At 38.9% G+C, this 12,191-nt stretch overlaps 1 protein-coding gene across 5 annotated transcripts in view; it reads left to right on the forward strand.

The window, feature by feature from the left end:
• Positions 1–345: 345 nt before the first annotated feature.
• FANCC (FA complementation group C) overlaps positions 346–12,191 on the forward strand; it is a 236,858-nt gene continuing 225,012 nt past the window's right edge. For 2 of the 5 annotated variants that reach the window (XM_036260703.1, XM_036260704.1), the window contains exon 1: positions 346–417. The gene's annotated coding sequence lies outside the window, so the exon portion shown is untranslated. The remainder of the gene's footprint in view (positions 418–12,191) is intronic. The other 3 variants (XM_036260701.1, XM_036260699.1, XM_036260698.1) reach the window with 2 other exon arrangements.

A 12,191-nucleotide genomic window follows, 5' to 3' on the forward strand; every position in this document is an offset into this window, starting at 1 on the left:
GCTTTAGTCAATTAGTCAGTTGCTTTTAAACTTAGAATTTGTCTCTGTATAACCTCATTCTTTTTCAACAAGTCTCTCCCCTGAGGTTTTCACATTCACTTGACTCACCCTCCCTGTGACACTGCCCTAGTTCCCCTTGCCCTGGGGCATTAGCTAACACAGTGTTCTACGGACTGCACATTTTGCCAAAAGGTTTGTGCATTAGAGCACTGTGATTGGAATTTTTCTAAAGTATCATTTTTCTTTTCCTGTGAAGTAATTGAAATAGAATACCAACACATTTATTGTTTTGAAGTTTTTATGATTTCCAAGTTAACAAATTTGTATTTTTACAGGCATCAGATGACTGATATTTTGGGGATACAAGTTATTTCTTCCCTGAATGTGCTGTGTAGAGAATCTCTTCTCTATTTTCATGTGAGTGCTCTGGCTGTAATGGAAACCCTGACTAGTACTGGATGAGAGGGTGTGCAGCATGATTGGGAATAAATATGAGCTGCTGTGTTTTCATCACAACTAACACAGAGTAGAGGTTACACATGCAGTGACTCATAAATAGAGTGCCCCCACCAGACCAATGAAATATAACAAAGCTAAATGACATACAGGCTAGAATTTATGTGGCTTGTTCAAGTTAGTCTGTCAGGGTTTTTGTAATTGGCAATACCTAGAAGCTTCACAAAAGCCCTGAAGGAGGCTCCAGAAAGAACCCTGTTTCTGCCATGGCTTTAGTTGTATTCTGTATGTATACAGCATAGCAAAAACAATCGGCTCTACCCTGATGTTACTTATAATATCCCATAAGTTGTCTTTCCCCATGATATTTTCTTCTTTATTCTATTTTGCTAGTAAATTTCTAGAACCTCTGTGTTTATTTTAAGCTTCTTAGGGGGAGCGGGGACTGTTGTATTCATCTTGAAATGAGTTTGCAAAAGCACTCTCCCCCAATCTTTATACTGTGCATTGTAGGGCTTAAAATTTACATTGCATATATCCTTCCCAGACACATTAGAACCACGACAGCTTCTCCCCTTGAGTTTTTCTCTGCCCCCCTGGACACAGGGAGGGAAGAGCTCTACTTATAGCAATATTCACTAAGATAGCTGAAGATGCATAGGAGGGAAAGGGGACATTAGCAGTATCAAGACTTATTTTATTGTGATTATTAAAATAAAAATGGGGAAGTAAGGAGGAGTGCTGTTTCTTTTTCAGGAGGTCTTGGCAAAGGCCCCAGATTTAAAAGAGAAAGAAGCAGCCAGTTTAAATGATTTGATGTCTGTCCCTTCACAGTCAGTTTTTTGAAAGCCAGGTAATCAGTTGGGTAGAGGTGGTTATATAGCCATTTTTCAATAAATTGACTAAATTGTCCCTTGGAACTATTACAGTAGGTGGTGCTCTTGTGCCATAACATAATAGTTTTCAGAAAGGTTTTGAAACTATGGCCTGCTTCCCTATCGATCCCCTTGGGTGCCTGCAAAGTACACGATTTGGATAGCATCATCTGGGTGGTTTTGGTGACAGGTTTTTCTGTCTGGAAATGTGGTGAATTCTGGTCTTTACCTTTTCTAACTTGTCTGAGTTCTACTTTCCAAGGAAATCTAAATGGGAGGTTTACTAAACTTTTTTTTTAAATTGTAGCTTTAGTCTTTATGTGAATAGTTATGTGTGTTGTGTGTTACTAGTTTTCTGAGACCATTTTTTTTTTCTATTGGAAATCATCTGTGATCCTCCAAATCAGGTTTCTTTCCAGATAACTCAAGCCATCATTTCTTGTTTTTTATGTTTTGTTCTTTCTTTTAGCTTCAGAGAAGATACAATGGAATGAAATAACATGTGGTAGAGAAATTGGATGAAGACATATAGATTGAAAACTTTGAGTTTAAATAGCAACTAGTAATAACTGTGGCTGACAGTGAACCCTGTTGGCATCAGCCTCTTTCCTCACTTCTTTTACTATTTAATGAGTTTCTTGGTCTGAAATTGGTTGATGGTGAACAAAGGCATCCAGTAAAGGTCACATTTGGTGCTGCTAATAGAAACCTGGTGGGAAAGGAAGAGAAATTTAAACCCAGACTTGGGGGCAAATCTCTTGTTGCTGGAAGTTGCCCGAAACATTTAGGGGCCTGCTTTTTCAAGAGGTTCCTTGGGTACTAATGTGAAAGACAGTTACATTACCTTGTATCCACCAGCTGCTCCGAAAGAGGCAAATGCATATGGGACTTCTGTCTCAGCCTGGGTGTTGTGAGGATCTGAGTGCTGATTGCCTGCTGCCTCCACCAGAGGCCAGGTCTCAGTGGGCTCAGCTGGCCTGGCTGCTGCACTATAGCCATCCTCCTCTAGAGCTTTGTGGTCCACAGACCTAGTGGTGTTCGGGTGCTTTCTGTTAGCTTTTGAGATTTTTTGTAAATAATTAATTTTTTTTAGTTTGTGTGACTTTTAAAAATTGATTTATTTAATTATCTGCTTACTTGTTTATTTAAATTATCTTTCTCACTATTTAGAATGTACTTTTAATCTGAAAACGCATGTATTTCTTGAACTTTCTTAATTTATTTCTTTAAATAGCCTTAGCTTCATCTCTTTACTGCTTCTTCTTCTTTTCCATTCTTTTTACTTTCTTTTGCTCTGCTGCCTTCTAGATGTTTGTGGAGCTGTCCATGTTTCTTAACTACTTTTTCATATTTTTCTTCTTGTTATTCTGAGTTGCAATCTGAGTGAATTCCTTAGTGTTAGCTTCAAATTTACTAGTTCTTACTTCATTTCTGTCCAGTCTAAAGTATCTTGGGTATTGAATTTTCAATTTTAATGACTATTCTTTATTTACATAATTTACAATTGATTCTTTTCCAAATATCTCTTCTTGTTTTATTCATTTATTTTTAAAGTATGTTTTTATTGATTTTTTTAGAGAGAGAGAGGAGGGGAGAGAGAAACATCTACATGAGAGAGAAACATTGATTGACTGCTTCCTGCACGCCCATTACTGAGGATCAAGCTTGAAACCTGGGTATGTGCCCTGACCAGGAATGGAACTGGGACCTTTCAGTTCATGGAAGGATATTCAATCCACTGAGCCACACTGGCAGGGCAAACATCTCCTCTTGTTTTAATTTTGCTTTTTATTTTATAATTTCTTATTCTTTTTTCAAAAAATATTTTTTTATTGATTTTTAAAGAGATAGGAAGGGAGAGGTAGAGAGAGAGAGAAACATAGATGAGAGAGACACATCAATTAGCTGCCTTCTGCATGCCCCACACTGGGGACTGAGCTCACAACTTGGGCATGTGACCTGACTGGGAATTGAACCAGTGACCTCTTGGTCCGTGGGTCAGTGCTGAACCACTGAGCCGCACCAGCTGGGCTAATTTCTTTTCCTTTTAAAATGATCTAAATATAGTTATTTTGTTGGACTCTTTTATAATATTAATTTTTTCTGAAGTAAGTTAGTGATCTGATTTTATTATTTGCCTGTATTGGCATTAGATTTCTTTATATACTTTAGAACTTTGGTTTTGAATAAAGTATTTTGTTATTATTTTCATTTATTTGTTTATTTTCCGCCACTCTTTCTACCTCTCTGCTCACTTTTCCCTGTTTAGCAATTTTATAGTGGTCTCTGATTTACATGGAGCCCTAGTCCAGAACCGAAGTGGTGGTTTAGGTACTCTGGCAATCATAGGCTGCTTCATTGAGTTCCCTATGGCTGGATGGCCTGTGTCCTACCCTCCTCCCTGGGCCACAGCTCCATATGAAACCAAGAGCTGCTGACCTTCTTTCAGGAATGGGGGAGCTCTCTTCCAGTGATCACTTTTGACCCTGCCTTTAAACAGTGACACTAGGATACACTCTGTTCTTTGTGGGTTCTATTTAACCTCAAAACCTGGGAGGACTCATACATCTAGTTTTGGTGCTTGTTTTTGGATCCTGAGCTTAGGAGGCTCAAGGCTTTAACTTCGAGGACTTATCTCTTTGTTTCTGCCCCATATCTTTTTTTTTTTTATTAATTAATTTTTGTTACAGATGTTTCTCCTTTTTCCCCCCACTGATTCCCCCCTCCCCCCCCAATCTGTCCCCAGCTTTGTTGTCCATGTCCATTGTTCATGCATACATGCATATAAGTTCTGTGGTTTATCTCTCCCCCACCAACCCCTCTTCTGGGGATTGTCAGTCTGTACCCCACTTCCACGTCTCTGGGACTACCCCATTCCTCAGACTGTTATGTTCATTATATTCCACAAATAAGTGAGATCATATGATACTTGTCTTTCTCTGTTTGGCTTGTTTCACTTAGGATGATACTCCCTCCATGTCATCTCAAAGGATAAGAGATCTTTCTTTCTTACAGCTGCGTAGTATTCCATTGTGTATATGTACCACAGCTTTTTGATCCATTCGTCTACTGATGGACACTTGGGCTGTTTCCAGATCTTAGCTATTGTAAATAGTGCTGCTACAAACATGGGGGTACATATCTTTTAAACAGAGATGTTTATATTATTATTGAGCTTTCCTGCATCCTTTTAGTTTTCTTGTGTTTCCTCTCTTGTTGCTGTGTATTTGGAGTAGAGAAGATCCATCAAAGAGTGAATTTACTGTGCCATCTTAACTGGAAGTCATGTGGGCTGAGGGTTTAAAGGAAATAAAGTGAGATATTTGGTTTTCCATAGTAATAAAAGCTAACCACAAAAATGCTTTTTTGTGTGAGTTCAGTGACCCATAACATACAGTTATTTAAACTCCTCCATCAGAGGCTGGCAGCCCCAACAAGATGAGTGGGATTAAGCAGGTGGGATTTATTAGGATGCCATGGTTCTCTACAAAGATATTACCTTTTATTTTTCATTTTGGTGGTAATTTTTAAAATTCAATTATTTCCAAACACCTACATTTTAACTAAATAGTGTCTTAAGATATGAGTGCTTGCAGTTGTGTTTGAATTTTTGCCAGGTAACACTACTTTTAGATATTGAAAAATGAACAGAGGTGAAAATGTAAATAATGTGCTTGAGCTGAATGAGAGATTGCTGTTTCACAGTAGTTCAAAAAGAGAAAAGTGTTGGGCGAATTTTGCCATCACCAGCAAACTCAACAGAAGCTGCCAATAGCAGCCAGTGCCAAGTTCACCTGACTAGTTCAAGTGAGGCTCAGTAACCTACATCACTGATCGCATTGAATTAATTTTGTCAATTGAAATTTTATTCATTTTGTAGATTTGTTGACATTGGTGCATTTTAAAATATCTGTAGTTATATAAGTTCTAAGTACAGTATACATTTTGCTAGTTTTATATTTGTTGGTATTTATAGAATAATTATTTTAGACAACTTTAGGAGCTCTCAAGAGTCTTTTTAAATTTAATTTTTTCCATCACTATTTATCCCCTCTATGCCCTCTTCCACCTCTACCTACCCCTGCTATCACCACACTGTTGTCCGTGTCTGAATTCTCTCTCTCTCTTTTTTTTGCTCAATCCCTCCACCATTACCCAACATCTTCCCCTCGTCAGAACTGTCTGCCTGCTCTTCAAGAGTCTTTTTCTTCAAGTTTGAGAAACATGAATCAAAGGTAACTTAACTCTTCCTATGAAGTGTAGTAGCATTCTGTGTTTGGTTTTGATGTTTTAGCCTGGTTCACTTCTGCTCATACATCATGATTTTGCTTAGCTTAGGTGTTGTTTCTGTCTGGAAGTGTCTGACACCTCATTGCTGGGTGAGGTGCCCCTTCTTGATGCTCTCTGCAGCTCCCCATGTTTCCTTCTCTCCCAGCCCTTCCAACAAGGGATTATATCTGTTTACAGAAACTGATTTCCTCATTAACTGCAGGTTGGGTTAAAGCAAGGAATGCTGCCATCTTTTTATTTGAGTTTTTAGAGTTCCTGTCATAAATGAAGTTCCCAATAAATGTGTGGGATTTTTGTTTGTTTTTGTTTATTTAGTAATAAATTATGAGTGGAACAAACTAACGGTGGAAAGAGGCAGAAATAACTTGGAGCCAAGTCACCAGTGACAGAGGCAAAAAGAAGATTTCTAGTATTAATTTTAATGTGCCCCTCAGCCCATTTTTCGAACTGGCCTCACCAAAAGTTCAGTCTTACTGTCAGATAAATGAATTGAGAAGAATGTAAGGAAAGTAAATAACACTGTTCCTAACAGAATGTATGTGGGAAGACTAGTGTTTCTGGAGTCTCAGTGATAGCTTTGTGGTGCTCTGAGGGAGAACAGGGTCGGGGTTTCTAGCTTAGCAGCCTGAAGGCAGCACTGTCATGAAGGGGTGAGACTTGGAAGCCAGGTCCAGAGAGCAGCTCTTCTCCCCACATGGCTAGGGACAAGGGTGGAAGAAGGAGTCAGTAAATCCCCAGACAGATTAAATTTCCTTAATTCTTTGCAAAGCCATCTGAATAGTGTGTGCGCTCTGCACCTGGGTTGCAGTTGCCTCTGCTGATTCCTCAGACCCAGATTTGTTTATGATTGAGGTTTGTTTGAAATTATCTGCAAATTTCAGGTCTGTGTTTTTGATTAGAATACCTTACAGGTGAAACACTGCTGACCCAATAGAGAAAAAGCCAGCTCCTCCTAGTGGAAATTTTCTTAATACTTCATTGTTTTATTGGAAAAATTTCATTTGTGTCTTTCATAAGCACGTTATGGGCACAAGTATATTTTATTGTGACTTTTTAAAAAAAAGCCATGAAGCCCTGGCCAGTTTGGCTCAGAGGTGAGAGCGTCAGCCTGCGGTCCAGAGAGACCCGGGTTCGGTTCCCACTAAGGGCACGTACCTCAGTTGCGATTCATCCCTGGCCCTGGTTGGGTCGTGTGGGAGGCAGCCACTCGATGTGTCCCTTTCACGTTGATGTTTCTCTCTCTCTTTCTCCTTCCCGCTCTATCTGAACAAAAAATGGAAAAATGTTCTCGGGTGAGGATAAAAAAAAAAAGCCATGAACACAGGGACAGATTTACCAATCTTACTTAAAATAGTGAAGCAAAGAAACACTACTTGCAAAGTAAATTCAAAATACCGGCATTAGGCTTTCGGTAAGGTAGAGGAAGAATGTTGTCAAGCTTAAGTGTAGTTGAACATAAACTTCTTAATTTTGTATTTGATTGTATTTCTAGAGGTTTTAAATATTTTCTGACAAGGCCATTGTGCCCCTAATTGTTGACATTCATTGAAGACTAGGTATTTGATTTGTCTTTTTTTTCTTCGTCCATAAACAACGTGTTTTGTAGCATTCTGTTCACAAATCTCTATCCAGTTCTTATTTCATGGGAGAAGTATTTCAGTTGACTCATGCTCAGGGGAAATGGGAAAAGTAGTGCTGTTTATCCGGTTGCCACTTAGAGCAGGTTGTGGTCTGTGTTTGGTATGTATAGACTTACCTCTGATACCTTTGGCTTAGAGATGGTACGGACAACGGAAAGCAGTTTTGAACTCTCTTGGTTTCCTTGACAAGTACTGTACACAGCCGTTTTTGATTGTGAAGTTCGTAATGATCTTGAAATGTTGACAATCTGGGAGCTACTCGGGGTTCTATCAGTACAAAGTTGGTCAGAATTTTATGTTTTGTCTACCTAATCCACTAAGGCTTTGTCTGTGTACTTACGTATTTCTTCAACAAATACTTACTGAGTTCCTACTGTATGCCAGGTATTGTGCATAGCAGTGGTTTTCAGAATGTGTTCAGCAAACTAGGTTCTGAGGTGTGCCAGTTAGAACATATTTGACTACAAATAACAGAAAACCCAATGAAAGGTGGCTTACGCCCAAAGAAAATTCCAAGGCTGACTACTTCATTGTCCCAGCTATGCTAGTTGAGAGGACCCAGGTCCATCTTTCTGCTTTGCTACTTTCATCATGTTGACCAGTCCTCTGAGGCCTACTTACTCCTGGGTCCCAAGGTGACTACTGCCGTTCTGAGTGTCACATGAAGACTACAGTGTCTAATATGGAAAAACATGTATTTATTTAAGATTGAGAAAGACTCTCAGAAACCCTCCAGCTAAAGCTCGGTTCTCATTTTCCAGAGTTGCTAATATTTCCCTTTACTGTAGTTGGTAAGAGGGCAAATGGAAATATCATGGCTGGTCTGCAACAGCCATTCTCAAAATGTGGCTCAGGGACCCTTGGGTCTTCCTAAGACCCTTTCAGGAGGGCCACAAGAGCAATACTATTTTCATAATAATCCTGAAGATATTTGTGTTTCCTACTCTCCTTGTCTCACTAGTGTACAGTGGAGCTGTCAAGAAGCTGCATTATATATGATGATGTCATAGATCTGGCAGCGAATGGAATATGTGTGTATGTGTATTTTATTTTTTTTAACACATCCTGCCTCAAGTTTATTTGTACAAATAGCACAGGAGGACACCAGCCCAGTGCAGAGAGCAGCCCAGGGGTCACATTAGTTTTTTCCTCCTGACATTGGCAGACAGAGGCCTCTACTCTGGAGCCTTCATGGGGGCTTAGGCACCTTTGGGATCTAGAACTGGAGCTGCAGCAGCCTGAGTCTTGATTTGAGCCTTGGCCTTGGACTTTGTTTGACCAGCAGAACCTGAGACCCTTGGTGATGCGGGCACAAGCATGTTTCCCAAGCGTGGGGTGAACGATGTAGGCAAGATAAGATGATTGAGTTTGCAGCTACCACCCTTTGGGATCATGTGTTTGACCTCCTTGGGCTTTATGAGGGCCTTGATAGCCTTGGCACATGCATTTATGGGATCCTGAGAACAAAACGTTTGAGGTTCTCTTATCTACATTAATTAGGATTCACCCATGCATTGGGGAAAATCCCAGTCTGCCCCAAGACTTATGGCCATGAGATTCCTGGACAGAACTTTTTCTGTTAACAAAGGAGCAGCAGAGGAGTTAGGGCTATGGGGTGGGCAAGCAGCAGTGTGTGCAGGACTGTTCTGAGGAGGGGGCCTCGGTGTGGGGCTTGGCAGGGACACAGGTGTGCTCCAGGCCCTGCCTCTACTCTGACTGGAGCCACTGCAGGTCTGTACTTTTATTTTTTAATTGTAGTAAAATATACATATCATAAAACTTACCATTTTAGCCATTTCTAAGTGTACAATTTAGTGGCATTGATTACATTCATGTTGTTGTGCAGTTATCACCACGCATCCATCTCCAGAACTTTTTCATCTTCTCCAGCTAAAACTCTGTACCCATTGAACACTAACTGCCCCTCTCCCCTACCCCTATCCTGGGATAACCACCATTCTCTTTTTTGCCTTCCTGAGTTTGACTACTCTAGGTATTTTCTGTAAGTGCAATCATATTATATTTATATTTATTCTTTTGTGTCTGGCTTTTTTCTCTTAGAATACTGTTTTCAAGGTTTATACATGTATGCTTGAGAGTTTCCTTCCTTTTTAAGGCTCAATCATATGCCATTGTATGTATATATGCATCTTGTTTACTCATTCATATGACGATGGACATTTGGGTTGTTTTGTTGTTTCGGCAATAGTGAATAATGCTGCTATGAACATGCGTGTACAAATATCCGTTTGATACTAGCCCTCCTAATGGGTATAAAGTAATATCTCATTGTGGTTTGGATTTGCATGTCCCAAATGATTAGTGATGTGGAGCAACTTTCTTGTGTGTTTTGTATCTTTGGGGAGATGTTTGTTCAAGTCCTCTGCTTATTTTTTTTTAAATGCATGATTTGTTTCTGTTGTGGAGTTTTAGAGGATCTTTATATATTCTGGATATTAATCCCATATGAGATACATGATTTCCATAGGTCTGAACTTTTACACATGTTTTATTTTACTAAATGATTTTTTAAAAAGCTTTCTTTCAAGCTTGAATCACTGTTGCCATTGTTGTCACTTTTCTCATCCTAGATATTTACCTAGGCACAGATGGTAGGACCTTGGTAATTACTTCAGTGCTCATGATAAATTTATACTAACTACTTTAGAATATCTCATACTATTCAAAATGTGAGATATGCCTGGGTATGCTTATTTGCATACATGGCTTTATAGATTACCTCCTGTTTGCTACAAAAGAAAACGATGATTAAGAGTAAGTGATTTTATTTTTTCTATTATTTTTAATTTTTATTTTATTTTTAATTTATTTTTGTTACAGATGTTTCTCCTTTTATACCCCATTGACATCCTCCTCCCCATGCCCCTGCCCCATCCCCACCTTTGTTGTCCATGTCCATGGGTTATGCATACATGCATATAAGTTCTGTGGTTTATCTCTTCCCTCCCCCCCGACAAGCCCCTCTTCTGAGGGTTGTCAGTCTGTACCCTACTTCCATGTTTCTGGGTCTACCCTATTCCTCAGACTGTTATATTCATTATATTCCATAAATAAATGAGATCATGTGGTATTTGTCTTTTTCTGCTTGGCTTGTTTCACTTAGAATAATACTTTCCAGGTCCCTTCATGGTGTCTCAATGGATAAGAGACCTTTCTTTCTTACAGCTGCATAGTACTCCATTGTGTATATGTACCACAGCTTTTTTATCCATTCGTCTACTATTGACACTTGGGCTGTTTCCAGATCATAGCTATTGTAAATAGTGCTGCTATGAACATGGAGGTACATATATTCTTTCTGTTTGGTGTTTCAGGCTTCTTAGGGTATATTCCTAGAAGTGGGATCACTGGGTCAAATGGAAGTTTAGTTTTTAATTTTTTGAGGTAGCACCATATTGTTTTCCATAGTGGCTGCACCAGTCTGCATTCCCACCAACAGTGTACTAGACTTCCCTTTTCTCCACACCCTCGCCAACACTTGTTTGATGATTTGTTGATGGTGGCCATTCTGACAGGTGTGAGGTGATACCTCATTGTTGTTTTAATTTGCATCTCTCTGATAATTAGTGATGTTGAGCATTTCTTCATATGTCTTTTAGCCATTTGTATGTCCTGTTTGGAGAGGTGTCTATTCTGCCCATTTTTTAATTGGGTTCTTTGTCTTGCTTTTGTTGAATTGTATACGTACTCTATATATTTTGTAAATTAACCACTTATCTGATGTATCATTGGCAATGATGTTCTCCTATACAGTGGGTTGCCTTTCGATTTTGATGGTTGTTTCTTTTGCTGTGCAGAAGATTTTTAGTTTGATGTAGCCACATGTGTTCATTTTTTCCTTTGTTTCTGTTGCCTTAGGTGATGTATCAGTGAAAATTCTACTGCGTATGATGTCTGAGATTTTGTTGCCTACATTTTCTTCTAGAATTTTTATGGATTCACGGGTCACATTTAAGTCTTTTATCCATTTTGAGTTTATTTTTGTGTATGGTGTAAGTTGATGGTCTAGTTTCATTCTTTTGCATGTAGCTGTCCAGGTTTCCCAACACCATTTATTAAAGAGGCTGTCTTTACTCCACTGTATGCTCTTGCCACTTTTGTCAAATATTAATTGAGCATAATTCCTTGGGTCCATTTCTGGGTTCTCTGTTCTGTTCCACTGGTCTATATGCCCGTTCTTGTGCCAGTAGCAGGCTGTTTTGATTACAGTGGCTTTGTAGTATAACCTGCTATCTGGTATTGTGATCCCACCTACTTTGTCATTCTTTTTTAAGATTGCTGTGGCTATTCAGGGTCTTTTTTGGTTCCATATGAACTTTTGAAGTATTTGTTCTAGTTCTGTGAAATATGTTGTTGGTGTTTTGATGGGGATTGCATTGAGTCTATAGATTGCTTTGGGTAATATGGACATTTTAATGATGTTAATTCTTCCAATCTGTGAGGAAGGTATGTGCTTCTACTTTTTTATATCTTCCTCTGTTTCTTTTTTCAATATCTTGTAGTTATCTGCAAAAAGGTCCTTTACTTCTTTAGTTAAATTTATTCCTAAGTACCTTTATTTTTTTGCCGCGATGCTATTTGGGATTGTCTTTTCAGTTTCCTCTTTCTGTGAGTTCATCATTAGTGTATAAGAATGCCACCGATTTCTTGACGTTAATTTTGTATCCTGCTACTTTTCCAAATTCATTTATTAAGTCTAGTAGACTTTTGATGGAGTCTTTAGGGTTTTCTAGATATAATAACATGTCATCTGCGAATAATGACAGTTTTACCTCCCCCTTTCCAATTTGGATTCCTTTTATTTTTTCTTCATGTCTGATTGCTATGGCTAAGACTTCCAGTACTATGTTAAATAAGAGTGGTGAAAGTGGGCATCCTTGTCTTGTTCCTGTTCTTAGGGGAAATGTTT

This window comes from Molossus molossus, unplaced genomic scaffold (genome assembly GCF_014108415.1).
Source record: "Molossus molossus isolate mMolMol1 unplaced genomic scaffold, mMolMol1.p scaffold_m16_p_14, whole genome shotgun sequence".
Classification (NCBI taxonomy): Eukaryota; Metazoa; Chordata; class Mammalia; order Chiroptera; family Molossidae; genus Molossus; species Molossus molossus.